The sequence below is a fragment of the Phyllobates terribilis genome, unplaced genomic scaffold (assembly GCF_046119375.1).
Source record: "Phyllobates terribilis strain yellow unplaced genomic scaffold, ASM4611937v1 Scaffold_305__1_contigs__length_2280687, whole genome shotgun sequence".
NCBI classification, from domain to species: domain Eukaryota; kingdom Metazoa; phylum Chordata; class Amphibia; order Anura; family Dendrobatidae; genus Phyllobates; species Phyllobates terribilis.
Genome location: NW_027363065.1, coordinates 113,611 through 129,192, shown reverse-complemented (window position 1 = coordinate 129,192; position 15,582 = coordinate 113,611).

Below are 15,582 nucleotides of genomic sequence, written 5' to 3'. Positions count from 1 at the left end.
TTTCGGCAGCATTTGACACTGTAGATCACCAGTTCCTGGTCCGCTCTATAGACCTCAAGGAAACCGTTCTCTCCTGGTTCTCTTCCTACCACTCTGACAGCTCCTTCACTGTATCTTTTGCCGGCTCCTCTTCCTCTCCTCGTCCGCTTACTATCGGGATTCTGCAGGGCTCAGTCCTAGGCTCCCTCCTCTTCTCTATATGCAGTGAACAAACTATCAGCAGATTTGGGTTCCAGTATCATCTCTATGCTGACGACACCCAATTATACACTTCTTCCCCTGACATCACCACTACCCTAATACAAAATACCAAGGATTGTTTGTCTGCTGTCTCTAACATCCAGTCCTCCCTCCATCTTAAACTGAATCTCTCCAAAACTGAACTTCTTGTGTTTCTCCCCTCTACTTACCTAACTCTACCTAACATCGAAATTACATTTGACAGTTCAACCATAACTCCAAAGCAGCACGCCCGCTCCCTTTTGGGTCATATTCGACACTAACCTTTCCTTTACTCCCTATGTCTGATCACTCACCCGCTGTTGTTACCTGCATCTTAAAAACATCTCCAGAATCCGACCTTTTCTCACCTTTGAAACTGGTAAAACTCTTACTTCGCTCTTATTCACTCTCATGTGGACTTTTGCAACTCTCTTCTGATCGGTCTCCCTCTTACCAAACTTTCTTCTCTCCAATCCGTCCTGAATGCGGCAGCCAGAGTCGTATTTCTGTCCAGCTGCTTCACCGATGCATCCATCTTGTGCCAGTCATTACACTGGTTACCCATTCGCTACAGGGTCCAATATAAACTCATCGCTCTCACCCACAAAGCTCTCCAAAGTTCTGCACCGCCTTATATTTCCTCTCTCATCTCTGCCCTAAGTGTACCCTTCGTTCTACTAATAACCTAAGACTAACATCCCCCATAATCCGAACCTCGCACCTTTATCTCCAAGAATTCTCTTGTGCTGGGCCAGTTCTCTGGAATGCACTACCCCAGACGATCCGACTGATGCCTAGACCCCACGTCTTCAAGCGCGCTTTAAAAACCCATCTCTTTAAACAAGCCTAGCAACTCAACTACTCAGTAAACCAACTTTCCCCTGTTCCCTGCTAAATATTATTCAGAATCTGCACCCTACTATTCATCTGTCTCCACACCCTCCATGCACAAGATAACTGTACTTGATACTTGATTATTGCACTTAAACATACTGGCTGATGAACGGATCATGTACCTTTATATGAAAATCCCTACTTATTATAATTTTCAGACCTGAAATAACAAGCACTTTTCACCTATTGTGCCCCCCCATTTCCTTGTAGATTGTAAGCTTGCGAGCAGCGACCTCACTCCTAATGTAACGGTTTAAACTGTCCTTAAATTGTATTGAATTTATTGTCTGTACATGTCCCCGCTTAACTGTAAAGTGCTGCAGAATATGTTGGCGCTACATAAATAAAAATTATTATTATAATAATAATCAGAAGCTGAAGGTCTCTAACTATTTCTCATCTTTCAGGGCAGTCATTTTAGCGACATTTTGGGTAAAAGTTGTTACCAGTTTTGAGGAAATACAATCTGTCTCCTGTGAAGTTCGAGATGCCAATATTATAACTTTTTCTGAAAAGACAAAATTACTCCGGGAAAATGGCTCACTCTGCTTTCTGAAGCTAGTTTGGTAGCAAATTGCATGGGTATTTTAAAGGACCTATAGAATGCTCAACAATTGTGTTAAATAAAATCAAAGGATCCTGAAGAGCACTTCAAAGCTAGTATCTTTCTTGTGGCAATGTACACTATAATTTCTAATCTTCACCAGCGCTTCATATCGATGTAAGATGTCTGCAAGATGTTTGCTCCAACTTTTAAGATGAGGACAATTAGTGAAGAAAATTTGGTGGCAGCCACTGAAGAATTGATGTTTGTATACCCTGAAGATCTTACATCATCGTTACCTTCTGAGCAGCAACATCTTCGGAAAGTTTATGAAGCTACATTTACAGAAACCATGGGCCCACTGGATTTGTTAATTGCCATCTACTAATTCGAGTTTCAAGTAATATTTGGAGAGGTGTGTATTGCAATTTTTATCACCCTACCACATTCAGAATCAGAAGGAGAGAGAGCATTTAGTAAACTCTGATTGAACTATCTGCTTTCTACAACCCCTGGCAAAAATTATGGAATCACCGGGCTCGGAGGATGTTCATTCAGTTGTTTAATGTTGCTGAAAAAAAGCAGATCACAGACATGGCACAAAACTAAAGTCATTTCAAATGGCAACTTTAGGGCTTTAAGAAATACTAAAAGAAATCATGATTAAAATTGTGGTACTCAGTAAGGGTAATTTTTTTCAGACCAAGCAGAGGGAAAAAATGATGGAATCACCCTGTAAAATTTCATTTCCAAAACTAACACCTGCATCAAATTAGATCTGCTCGTTAGTCTGCATCTAAACAGGAGTGATCACACCTTGGAGAGCTGTTGCACCAAGTGGATTGACATTAATCATGGCTCCAACATGAGAGATGTCATTTGAAACAAAGGAGAGGATTATCAAACTCTTAAAAGAAGGTAAATCATCAAGCAATGTTGCAAAAGATGTTGGTTGTTCACAGTCAGCTGTGTCTAAAATCTGGACCAAATACAAAAAACATTGCGAGGTTGTTAAGTGCAAACATACTGGTAGCCCAAGGAAGACATCAAAGCGTCAAGACCGGAAACTTAAAGCAATATGTCTCCAAAACAGGAAATGCAAAACAAAACAAATGAGGAAAGAATGGAAGGAAAGTGAAGTCAATGTCTGTGACCGAACTGTAAGAAACCGCCTAAAGGAAATGGGATTTATATACAGAAAAGCTAAACATAAACCATCATTAACACCTAAACAGAAAAAAACAAGGTTACAATGGGCTAAGGGTAAGCAATCGTGGACTGTGGATGACTGGATGAAAGTCATATTCAGTGATGAATTGCGAATCTGCATTGGGCAAGGTGATGATGCTGGAACTTTTATTTGGTGCCGTTCCAATGAGATTTATAAAGATGACTGCATGAAGAGAACATGCAATTTTCCACAGTCACTGATGATATGGGGCTGCATGTCAGGTAAAGGCACTGAGGAAATGGCTGTCATTACATCTTCAATGAATGCCCAAGTTTACATTGATATTTTGGACAGTTTTATCTCATCAATTGAAAGGATGTTTGGGGATGATGACATCATTTTTCAAGATGAAAATGCATCCTGCCCTAGAGCAAAAACATCCCTGAAAGAAGACACATAAGGTCAATGTCATGGCCTGCAAATAGTCAGGATCTCAATCCAATTGAAAATCTTTGGTGGAAAATGGTCCATGACAAGGCGCCAACCTGCAAAGCTGATCTGGCAACAGCAATCAGAGAAAGTTGGAGCCAGATTGATGAAGAGTACTGTTTATCACTCATTAAGTCCATGCCTCAGAGACTGCAAGCTGTTATTAAAGCCAGAGGTGGTGCAACAAAATACTAGTGATGTATTGGAGTGTTCTTTTGTGTGTTTGCTTTTCATGATTGCATAATTTTTCCCTCAGGATTCAGACATTCTATAATTTTTGCCCTCTGCTTGGTCTGAAAAAAATTACCCTTACCGAGTACCACATTTTTTTTATCTTGATTTCTTTTAGTGTTTCTTAAAGCCCCAAAGTTGCCATTTGAAATGACTTTAGTTTTGTGCCATGTCTGTGATCTGCTTTTTTTCAACAACATTAAACAACTAAATGAACATCCTCCGAGCCCGGTGATTCCATAATTTTTGCCAGAGGTTGTACAATGAAAGAACAACGGTTGAACAGCTTAGCCCGTCTATCAATTGAACATGAGCTCGCCAGATGCCTGTATGTTAAAGACCTGATTAGGGATTTTGCCAACCAGAGGTAAGACGACTGCCTGCTCCACACATGTAAATTTGCACTTCATATTTTCTACAATGTAGACAGTTTTACATTGGTGTATCATTGCCACGTATGTTCTTCTATATTATGCATGAGTGTTCTAGCCTGACTGCAGTTTTACTAACCCAAAATCATAGCATTAGAGAGATGAAACAGGTCAGTTAGTAATGCTTCAGTTATGGGACCTGCACCTGACTGACCCAGCGATGTTCTATCAGATGGGAATACCCCTTCAATATTAGGGCTCAGTTCTTAGGACAGTGTGCACTATTGTTTGTATGTAAATATGTCTATATTATTATGGTTCAGTTCCTTAGATCATGTGCAATCCTTTTTGTTGTTTTATATTGTTTTTCTGACCTCATAAAATGACCCTATTTTCATTGTATAAAATGGTTATACGTGTTGTCTTTGTTTTCTGTTGTGTTACTGCCACTATAATTTTGCACTTTTAGTTAAATCCTTTGGTCAATTACGTAATGACTCTTATGAAAAATTGACTTAGATAGCTAAATGTTTAGTGGGAATGTGTTACGAAGTTTTTAGGTTAAGGGCATTGACCACTCTTTGGTTTTTGCTAACCAATGTGTTTGTAAGATTAAAAGGCACTTAGAAATGTAGGCTATGCAGAATTTCTGCACTATTTCCCATATTTCATATTTAGTGCGGAAATTGAAGAAAGGCCATATTAGCAGATGCCTTATCATCATCTCAAACACATTTATCAACAATAACCAGAAAATGGCCAGTCCTTTAAATCATAGTTTAAAGTTTTGAAAGAATTTACTGTAAAGTTTGTCACCCCTTATATCATAAAATAATAAATAAACATAAACTGCTTTTCTAATAGACTGATAAGTCCAGAATAGATCCCTTTTCAGCAGTCACTTCATTATCACAAGGAGCAGGATTACACTGAGAGATAACAGAAACCACCAGTAGGAAGGGCCACAGCTCACCTCTTCCCCTTTCCTGCACAATGACATCTGCATATCACTAAACATAAGAACAAGTATAGAAAACTCTCCCAAAGAAATGTAGTCCCCTATAATGTATTGTGATATATACAGTACAGACCAAAAGTTTGGACACACCTTCTCATTTAAAGATTTTTCTATATTTTCATGACTTTGAAAATTGTACATTCACACTGAAGGCATCAAAACTATGAATTACCACATGTGGAATTATATACTTAACAAAAAAGTGTGAAACAACTGAAAATATGTCTTATATTCTAGGTTCTTCACAGTAGCCACCTTTTGCTTTGATGACCGCTTTGCACACTCTTGGCATTCTGACATATGGTTGGTGCGAGGTGACAGTATGTGTGTGAGAATGTGTGTGCGTATATAAATATATATATATTTTTTCTCTTATTATTTTTGTTTACAGTGGTTTAATGTCTACTTTGAAGAAGAGAGACCGGTGCTGCCCACACAAGACAGTCCGGATACGTCCTTCTTATCGACTACAGGAAGACAGATCTATAAATGTATCCAACGACCTTGACCGCTACCAGAAGTCTTAAACGTCAAAAAACTTACATTTTAGATGTTGAGCTGTGTATTTATGATTTACTCTATTCCTATCTAGGCATAAAATTAAGCACGTCTCCAGTCAACAGCCAGAGAAACTTGCCAGACATGGACCGTGTCTAAAGAGAACTTTAGGGGACCTCTGCGAAGCGTACACACTGGTCTTGGCAGCAGGGAGAGCACCGGAAAATGAACCCCAACCCAGTAGGTCAAGGTAGTTTTTTGCAAAGCAGTTATGATCTCCTATTTCAACAAACTGTTGACAAAATGTAATATTCTGTTTTCTATCTCCCCTAAAGAGAAGCAGAAGGAAGCAGTGGAGAAGAGGAGCAAAGAGTCCAGGGAGCCGAAGACAACAGTGCCCAGTGTGAAAGAGATGACCTCGGTGACTCAAGTTTTAATATTAGGACTCAAAGGTGGGTATATCATTAAATCAATGCTACAATTACAAATTATATAGAATAGATCTACAGAATAAGGGTAGCTTTACAAGGCCAAACAACTGATCTATTGCCCAAATGAGCCCATTTGGTTGACTGTCAGGCCGTGTAACATAGTAACATAGTCTTCCTTCAACCTTAAAAACTAAGTCCATCTAGTCCAACCCATAGCCTAACATGTTGATCCAGAGGATGGCAAAAAAAACCATGTGGCAAACACTAAGCTCCACATTGGGGAAAAAAATTCCTTCCTGACTCCATAAGACAATCAGACTAGTTCCCTGGATCAACGCCCTATCAAAGGATCTAGTATATATAACCTGTAATATTATTATACTTTTCAAGGAAGGCATCCAGGCCCTTCTTAAATTTTCCTTGTGAATCGCTCATTACAACATCATGCGGCAGAGAGTTCCATAGTCTCACTGCTCTTACAGTAAAGAATCCGCGTCTGTGATTATGATTAAACCTTCTTTCCTCCAGACGTAGAAGATGCCCCCTTGTCCCCGTCTCTGGCCTCAGAGTAAAAAGATCAGTAGAAAGGTCTTTGTACTGTCCCCTCATATACTTGTACATAGTAATAAGATCACCCCTAAGCCTTCTTTTTTCCACAGTAAATAACCCCAAGTGTAATAACCTGTCTTGGTATTGCAGACCCCCCAGTCCTCTAATAACCTGTCTTGGTATTGCAGACCCCCCAGTCCTCTAATAACCTGTCTTGGTATTGCAGACCCCCCAGTCCTCTAATAACCTTGGTCGCTCTTCTCTGCACCCGCTCTAGTTCAGCTATGTCTTTCTTATACACCGGAGACCAGAACTGTACACAGTATTCTAAGTGTGGTCACACTAATGACTTGTATAGAGGTAAAATTATCTTCCCCTCATCAGCATCTATGCCTCTTTTAATGCATCCCATTATTTTATTTGCCTTTGCAGCAGCTGCCTGACACTGGCCACCAAACGTGAGCTTGTCGTCCACAAATACACCCAGGTCTTTTTCAGTTACAGTTTTGCCCAGTGTTTTACAATTAAGCATATAATTATACATTTTATTTCCTCTGCCCAAGTGCATTACCTTACATTTATCCCCATTAAAGCTCATTTGCCATTTATTAGCCCAAGCTTCCAGTTTACGTAGATCCTCCTGTAATATAAAATTGTCCTCCTCTGTATTGATTACCCTGCAGAGTTTAGTGCCATCTGCAAATATTGAAATATTACTCTGTATGCCCCCTACAAGGTCATTAATATATATGTAAACATGGCACCTCACAGGGCACTCAGTGGTTGTCACTCAAGAGTTTCCAGTCAATGAGTATTTAGGGGGAGAGGGGAGGTTGCGAGATTAGATAGGTAACAGAGGCAGGTGAAGATAAGGTCCAATGTATGTCCATCTGTGTCGGTGGCTGTGGAGGACCACTGAATGAGTCCAAAGGATAAAGTAAGCAACAGGAGTTTGGAAACTGTCGATGTGGGGGTATCAGTAGGTTCCGGTGACTCTGGTTCTGTAAGTTCGATTCAAAAGTTGCAAAATGGCTCTGGTAACCCTAAAATTAATCTACACACCGTATGAATTTGTGGTCGATGGCTTTTTACTCCGAAGAGCAACAGCCCGAAAACCGTTCAGTGGTGGAATCTTGTGGCAATTTTTCGGTAACGCATTTTTTTCATGTTGTTATCATTCCGATGCCTGTTTATCTGCTGCAGAAAAAGCCTCTGTCCTCAAACATTCAAGGCAAATAGAGGACATCCAGGCCTACGTGGAGATATGTAGAACTTGTTCTATTGCCGATACCTCCATTGCAGAAGGAGCCTCAGTCCCCAAACTTTTAGAGGATATCCAGATCTACATGCAGATACGATATACACAAAGAAACACACTTAGGTGATATCACATCTGCCATCAGTCATATCAGACATGGTCCAAACAAACCACCCAGAAAAAGTAATATTATTTATAACAGGCGGAGAGCACCAATTGAACCTAGAATCAGAACAAGGTCCATGACGACAAGAATGCAGTTGAGGAAAAGAAAATGCCCCAGGTAATTGGTGGATATGCTCATTGACATTGTCTTTTAACAATAAACATTTCTGTTTTAACATATATATTCATCTACTTTCCTTTAAAGAGATTAAGAAGACAGCAGTGATCAGCTCCCAAGAAAGAAAATGTTCCCCACTATAATTTTGAGGCGTTTTGATGACTAAAGTCCTGGTCTTGTTAAAGTTTTTGAATTCATGTTTTATTTGTTTTTTCTCCATTCTAGGTTGAGTCCAATTCTAGAATTCCGGGTGAACGGGACTCTCGAAGCAATTGGAGAATATTGTTCTTTTATAAACATACTGTTTGTATTAGTGTTAATAACTTTTTATTTTAGTGATAAAGATAATGCGGAGCTCATACGGCCATGATGAAACAATTCTGACAAACGTAAATTGAAATGGCATAATCATTTACTACCGTCAGGTTTCTGAGCTGTTTAGTCTCATGCTTTGTCAGTATCACCAGAACTCATAATAATTTAAAGGGCAGGAAGCCAGCAAAGTGCTTCTGCCAGTCAGTGCACTGCAGTCCCTGGTAATCGGGCCTCGGGACGCAGAAAAGAATACCACCCCTAAATGTCCAGAGTCCCGACATGTAGAACTGTCTGTAAAAATGACCTCTTGTCCAGTCAGTGCACCACTCTCTGGTGCGCGCTCTCTCTCACCAGTGCACCACTTTCTGGTGCATTCTCTCGTTTCCCAGTGCACCACTCTGTCTCTCTCTCTCTCTGTCTTTCTCTCTCCCCAGTGCATCACTCTCTGGCATGCTCTCTCTCCCCTCAAAGTGCCTTTCTGTGCCTCTCAATGACTCTCTGTGCCTCTCTATCATTCTATGTGTCTTCATGTGCCTATATGTGCCTCACTGTGCCTCGGCAACACAAATTGAGAGACTGCTAATAGGACTGAAATATGTCATTGTCCAGCCCAGCTTGTTGCCGATAGGCAACAGAAGATGTGTCTTCTTCACTCTCTCAGTTTTTGTGCCTCTATGTGCCTCTCAATGACTCTTTGTGCCTATCTGTGCCTCTCTATCGTTCTCTGTGCCTCTCACTTGCCTCTCTGTGCCTCTCTCTCGCTCAGTGCCTCGGCAACACAAATTGACAGACTGCTAACGGGACTAAAATATGTCATATTGTCCAGCTCAGCTGGTTGCCGATCGGCAACAGAAGATGTGAGTCTTCTCTCTCACTTTTTGTGCCTCTAAATGACTCTCAGTGCCTCTCTCAAGCACACCTCTTTCTGTATGTTAAAGGTCAGAAGCACTTCTTGCTATTGAGGCAAATCAGGAATGCCCTGGAAGCTCAAGCTGCAGCACAGAAGATAAAACGGTGAGTAAGCACAAAGCTACAAAATATAAATTTTCATGGGATGATTTGGCAGGCTATCACCAACCACACAGGGCCACTTCACACAGCCTCCTGCAGGGCCCCCTCAAGAGCCACACAGCCTCCTGCAGGGCCCTCTCAAGAGCCCGCAGGACCCCATCAAGAGTTGCACAGCCCCCTTCAGCCCACTCAAGAGTAGCACAGCCCCCTCAAGAGTTGCACAGGCCCCTGCAGCCACCTCAAGAGTTGCACAGCCCCCTGCAGCCACCTCAAGAGCCGCACAGCCTCCTGCAGCTCCACAATTTGTGGTCTTGTATTTATTTTGATGTAGCTACATAGTGGGCTCCAAGAATGATCTTCTCTGGTGGGCTCAAGGTACTCCAGTCCAACGCTGACTGTGCACCTCTAAAATTTACGTAACTTGATTGTCTGGAGGGGGGTTAACTTTGCTAAAAACAGAGCCAAATAACAATGAGATACTTCTTTTTCAGCACCCTGGCATTAGCCAACTTTACAGTGACCAACAATCAGTCAAAAGGGCTTATTTGAGTGATTTATCGACCATTGGTCAGCTCGAGTAAAGGCAACTTATATTAAGGCAACTGTTTATTGTTTTTTACTCTCCACAGGTTGAATGCTGGCAAAGAAATGTCACCTATGCCAAGCTCCTTTATAACAGTTTCCTTGCATGACATTTTATTTTTGGCCTAAGACTAATTTCTTTCAATAAATAAAATATTTGACTTTTTTTTTTTGCCTCTCGTATAGTGGTGGGGTGTAATGTTAATTGAATTTAGCATCAGGATACTGCGAGGAAATAAGGGAAAGACTCCGCACACACCTGCAGCAGTGACACTTGTCTGGCTGTCTCCAGCAACTGTGATGCATGTGGGGTGTCCCCAGGGTTCCCCCACCCAAAAGCATGCATCACTGCATGTAGGTGGGCAAGAAATCCGAGAGACAAGCACGTTCTCAATGTGGGTGTAGATACCTATGGTATATGGATGGGCAATGACACCCCAGGAGCACCCACACATGTGTCACGCTTGCAGGGGTGTTCCCACAGTGTCCCTGCCCACCATTGGTTTTCAGTTCACAGGTGGGCCCTGTCAGGTTTAATAAGTGGGATTTCTTGCCTTATAAATGGGGTTGGGACTATCAGTTGTGTTGTGCAGAAGTCTGGTGGATACACAGCTGATAGTCCTACTGAATAGACTGTTAGAATTTGTATTATGGCAAGAAAAAAGCAGCTAAGTAAAGAAAAACGAGTGGCTATTATTACTTTAAGAAATGAAGGTCAGTCAGTGCGAAAAATTGGGAAAACTTTGAAACTGTCCCCAAGTGCAGTTGCAAAAACCATCAAGCGCTACAAAGAAACTGGCTCACATGAGGACCGCCCCAGGAAAGGAAGACCAAGAGTCACCTCTGCTTCTGAGGGTAAGTTTATCCGATTCATCAGCCTCAGAAATCGCAGGTTAACAGCAGCTCAGATTAGAGACCAGGTCAATGGCACACACAGTTCTAGCAGCAGACACATCTCTACAACAACTGTTAAGAGGAGACTTTGTGCAGCAGGCCTTCATGGTAAAATAGCTGCTAGGAAACCACTGCTAAGGACAGGCAACAAGCAGAAGAGACTTGTTTGGGCTCAAGAACACAAGGAATGGACATTAGACCAGTGGAAATCTGTGCTTTGGTCTGATGAGTCCAAATTTGAGATCTTTGGTTTCAACCACCGTGTCTTTGTGCGACGCAGAAAGGTGAACGGATGGACTCTACATGCCTGGTTCCCACCGTGAAGCATGGAGGAGGTGTGATGGTGTGGGGGTGCTTTGCTGGTGACAATGTTGGGGATTTATTCAAAATTGAAGGCATACTGAACCAGCATGGCTACCACAGCATCTTGCAGCGGCATGCTATTACATCCGGTTTGCATTTAGCTGGACCATCATTTATTTTTCAACAGGACAATGACCCCAAACACACCTCCAGGCCGTGTAAGGGCTATTTGACCAAGGTGGAGAGTGATGGGGTGCTACGCCAGATGACCTGGCCTCCACAGTCACCAGACCTGAACCTAATCGAGATGGTTTGGGGTGAGCTGGACCGCAGAGTGAAGGCAAAAAGGCCAACAAGTGCTAAGCATCTCTGGGAACTCCTTCAAGATTGTTGGAAGACCATTTCCGGTGACTACCTCTTGAAGCTCATCAAGAGAATGCCAAGAGTGTGCAAAGCAGTCATCAAAGCAAAAGGTGGCTACTTTGAAGAACCTAGAATATAAGACATATTTTCAGTTGTTTCACACTTTTTTGTTAAGTATATAATTCCACATGTGTTAATTCATAGTTTTGATGCCTTCAGTGTGAATGTACAATTATCATAGTCATGAAAATACAGAAAAATCTTTAAATGAGAAGGTGTGTCCAAACTTTTGGTCTGTACTGTATACATATATTTGTACACATTAAAATGGCTACACGTATGTACATAGCAGATGAGGCTTACGCCACGATCTGTTTGGATTCAGACCGCGCCAGTGAGATGGACGAGCAGTTTTTGCTAATGTCATCCTCTAGTTCTAGTGATGACGAGTCTCATCTACAGCCCAGCGGGCGAGGGCATGCTCAGTCTAGCGCTAGTGCCACGGTAAGTGACCAGCTGCTCACGGAATCCTACACTCCGTGCGTGCCAGGATTTACTTCTGCCACGGGCTTCCATTTGTATACTTCAAGGTTTAAAGAGGTTGATTGTTTTTACATATTCTTCTCTGAAGAATTATTAAATGTAATGACAGACCCAGACTTCATAAGGGGAGTAGATAGCATTATCATGCATGTACTTTTCTCCTGGCAGCGCCAAGAAGATTGTCAATCCTCGGCGCTGCAACAAGTGAAGCGCTGCCGTACCAGCTGTGAAAAGAAGAAACGGATGCAGCCTTGGACAAACTCTGGAGGTGTACGGGCGAGGATGGTGCGCTAGCCTGCCTCCGGCACTTTTTGGAGGGAGCCAGAGACGAGGAGTCCGGGCTGAGTTCGGCGGTGAGAGTGACGAGGGGGCCAAAGTCCAGTAGGAGCAAGCACCAGCAGGGGAGCCGAAAGTCGCAATGACATTCGGTGGCACAGGCATGCGCATCGGCACCAGAAATAAAAGGGGAAGAGTACTATATTCCCCGTTACTGGTACGAGCCCAGAGGACCCATGGAAGGAGAAGATGTCGCAGGGGCGCTGCGGACACATCATCTCACAGCAAGACCAGGCTGGCCTTAGTCGACCTCCGGCTGGAGGGAGCCAATGAGGGTCTGGAGGCTACCATTCAGAAAGCTGAAGAGCCCACGGTGAGGGAGTTTTTCAGGCGAGATCCGAACCAGGACCTTACAGCTGAGGACGGTGAGTATAGCCCTCCTATTGCACAACACAGGTTAGAGCAGCTATTACATGTTTTATCCTCTCTGAAGGATTTATTGCAACCTCCCCCTGACGTTTCTAAGTCAGCTAGCCAGTCCTCTAGGGCCATGGGTGCAGCCGAAGTTTGGAGACACCTGGATAGTGGCCCAGAGGCTGGCGGGGGGGAGGAAGAGTCCATAGCAACCCCAACAGCATCAGGTGTTAAAGGCATGGGTGTGGACTGTTATAAGGAAGCTTTCATATATCCAGTGTCGCCTCTGAGGATTCAATTACCCATAACAATTAGGAGAAAATATGGCGTAACGAGTTTGTGGATATCCTGTCTTTACTCTCGTCCTCTAAGGAAATTTTAGCGAGGCTGGAGAAAGACGAGGATAGGCGGAGACCGATACCAAGGTCTTTTAATAATTGGCTACAAGCATTTTGTATTCACGCCAGTGTTGTGGGCAAGAAATTTCTCAGCAAGTGTTCTGGCCTCTTTCAACATGTAGAAATAGTGCTAAAAGAGTATAAGAATTTTGGTAATTTGAGCTGGTTCTTTTATGATGAAAATTATAGACAATCTGTCAATTTATCCATCCCTTAGATGGGGTGTAAAAGACGTGGGTTTATGGCTTAATTTAATGTTGCCAGTTAAACCCAATGTCGCGCAACGTCAAACTGTCCCAGCTCAAGATACGTTTAGGAAAGGTACATGCTTTGCGTTTAATGAGGCACAATGTAAGTGGCCGAACACTTGTAAATATAAGCACGAGTGTTCCTTTTGTGAAGGGTCGCATCTATGTCCAGATGTTTCAAGAAAGAAAGCTTATCTCGGCAAACTTTCACAAAAGAATACTTTAATAAAAGCACTGACTACAGTAAACCTGGAAAAAATATGGCCATTGCTAGTTCGGTATCCAAACCGCAAGATGGCCAGATTAATAATTGACGGGTTTTCAGAAGGTTTTGTAATTCCCCATTACTCGGGGGAAGGATGTGTATGGGTTAGAGCTCAGTGGAGCTTCACCCAGAGGTGGTAGAGAGTAAGTTGAAAAAAAAAATTAGATGAAGGGTGTGTGGCTGGCCCCTTCAAGGTTCAGCCATTTACGAACTTTCGTTTGTCACCTCTGGGAGTAGTTCAAAACAAGGAACCAAATTCTTTCAGGTTAATTCACCACCTATCATACCAGTATGGTTCTTCATTGAATGATAGCATTGATAGTAGTATAATTTCAGTGACATACACATCATTTGATAAGGCGGCTGACATAGTTAAGAGTTTAGGGCCTGGGGCTCTAATGGCCAAGGCAGATATTGAATCTGCCTTTAGATTGTTGCCTATACATCCCAGAGGTTTTAATTCATTAGGTTTCCAATTTAACAAGTTTTTCTATGTAGATAAATGTTTACCCATGGGGTGTTCAGTGTCCTGTTTTTATCTTGAGGCTTTTTCATGGTTTGTTGAATGGGTTACGGCGCTGCAACACATGAGGGGTGGAATAGCTCATTATTTAGATGACTTTTTAATTGTAGGTCCTATTGATTCAGGAGTGTGTAATGAACTGTTGTCTACCTTTCAGGCAGTTTGTAGTCAGTTTGATATCCCGTTAGCAAGAGATAAGACAGTCTCTCCAAGTAATTGTATTGAGTATTTAGGTATAACTATTGATACAGGTAGAGGCGAGTTTCGGCTTCCATTAGCTATGATTGTTAAATGTAAGGAAGCATTGTTGTCAGTGAAGCAAAACAGCAAAGTGACAAGTGTTTTCATGTGAGGGTGACTAGAGAGGTTAAGGAGGACTCGGAGGTGTGGTTGGAATTCTTAGATTCATTTAATGGTCAGTCCCTGTGGCGTTGATCATTTCTTGTAGAAGAGCTGTATCTGTATAGGGACTTTCATCATTTTTGTAATGGTCAATGTTGTGCGTGCAGATGGCATCAAACGTGGTGTAGGAGTGGTGTAGTGAAGAATTCAGTGTTACTGGAATTATTTACTATTCAAGTAGTGGTAGTGATTTAGGGTAGATGTTTAGCGAATAGGAATATTATCATCAAATCAAGTAGGAAAGGGGGAGTTTTGCGGTCAACTGTTTATCCTATCAAAGTAGTTTAGTGGTAAATTTGCTTAGGCACCTAGTGCTGTTGTGGTAGACAATAATTGTTCCTCTTTAGCTGAATCGCTTTCTCATTTTCAGTTCGAGAGGTTCTTCGGTCTTGCACCCAGTGCCCAGGAAAGGAGAGTGGATTGTCCGGATTACCCCTGGGGTATGATTGGGTCAGGATAATGGAGCTGCTACAGCAAACTATGGCTGATTCAACATGAAAAGGTTATAGGTCGGCCTGGCTTCGTGGTCTAAATTTTGTGCTAATAAAAGACTTGACAAGGGCAGGAGTTCAGACCAGGCAGTCTTATTATTTATACTATCTCTTTTTGATAAGGGTCTGGCTTATTTGTGGCACCCCAGGAGTCCGGATGACACATTAGCATTGCCTCCCTCATGGGGTGATGTCATGCCTAGAAGAAAGGAGAGGTCCCCTTATCAGGTGACACCAGCATCCAACACATTTCCTGGCCCCAGACCAGAAGGGGGAGCTCTAACCCGGTTTCAGGGGAGCTTCTCCTTTAAACTAGAGACTGGAGGCGGGGTTTAGAAATGACAGTTGGAGTGAGAAAAGTGAGTTGGAGACAGGAGAGCGACGAGGAGAACCTGGGGAAGGGAGCTGTCGATAGGCTCGCCCCAGAGAAAAGCGCAAGAAACAAGACATAGGAGTCCGTGGTTGTTCGGGTACTAAAGTCCATACAGCTAAATCCGGAGGGCAGAAGACTGCAGATCTCCTGGCCCCACCAAACGCCCGGCGGCTCAGTAGCATACTAGAGCCAGAGGCCATCACGAAGGAGCGACACCTGTAA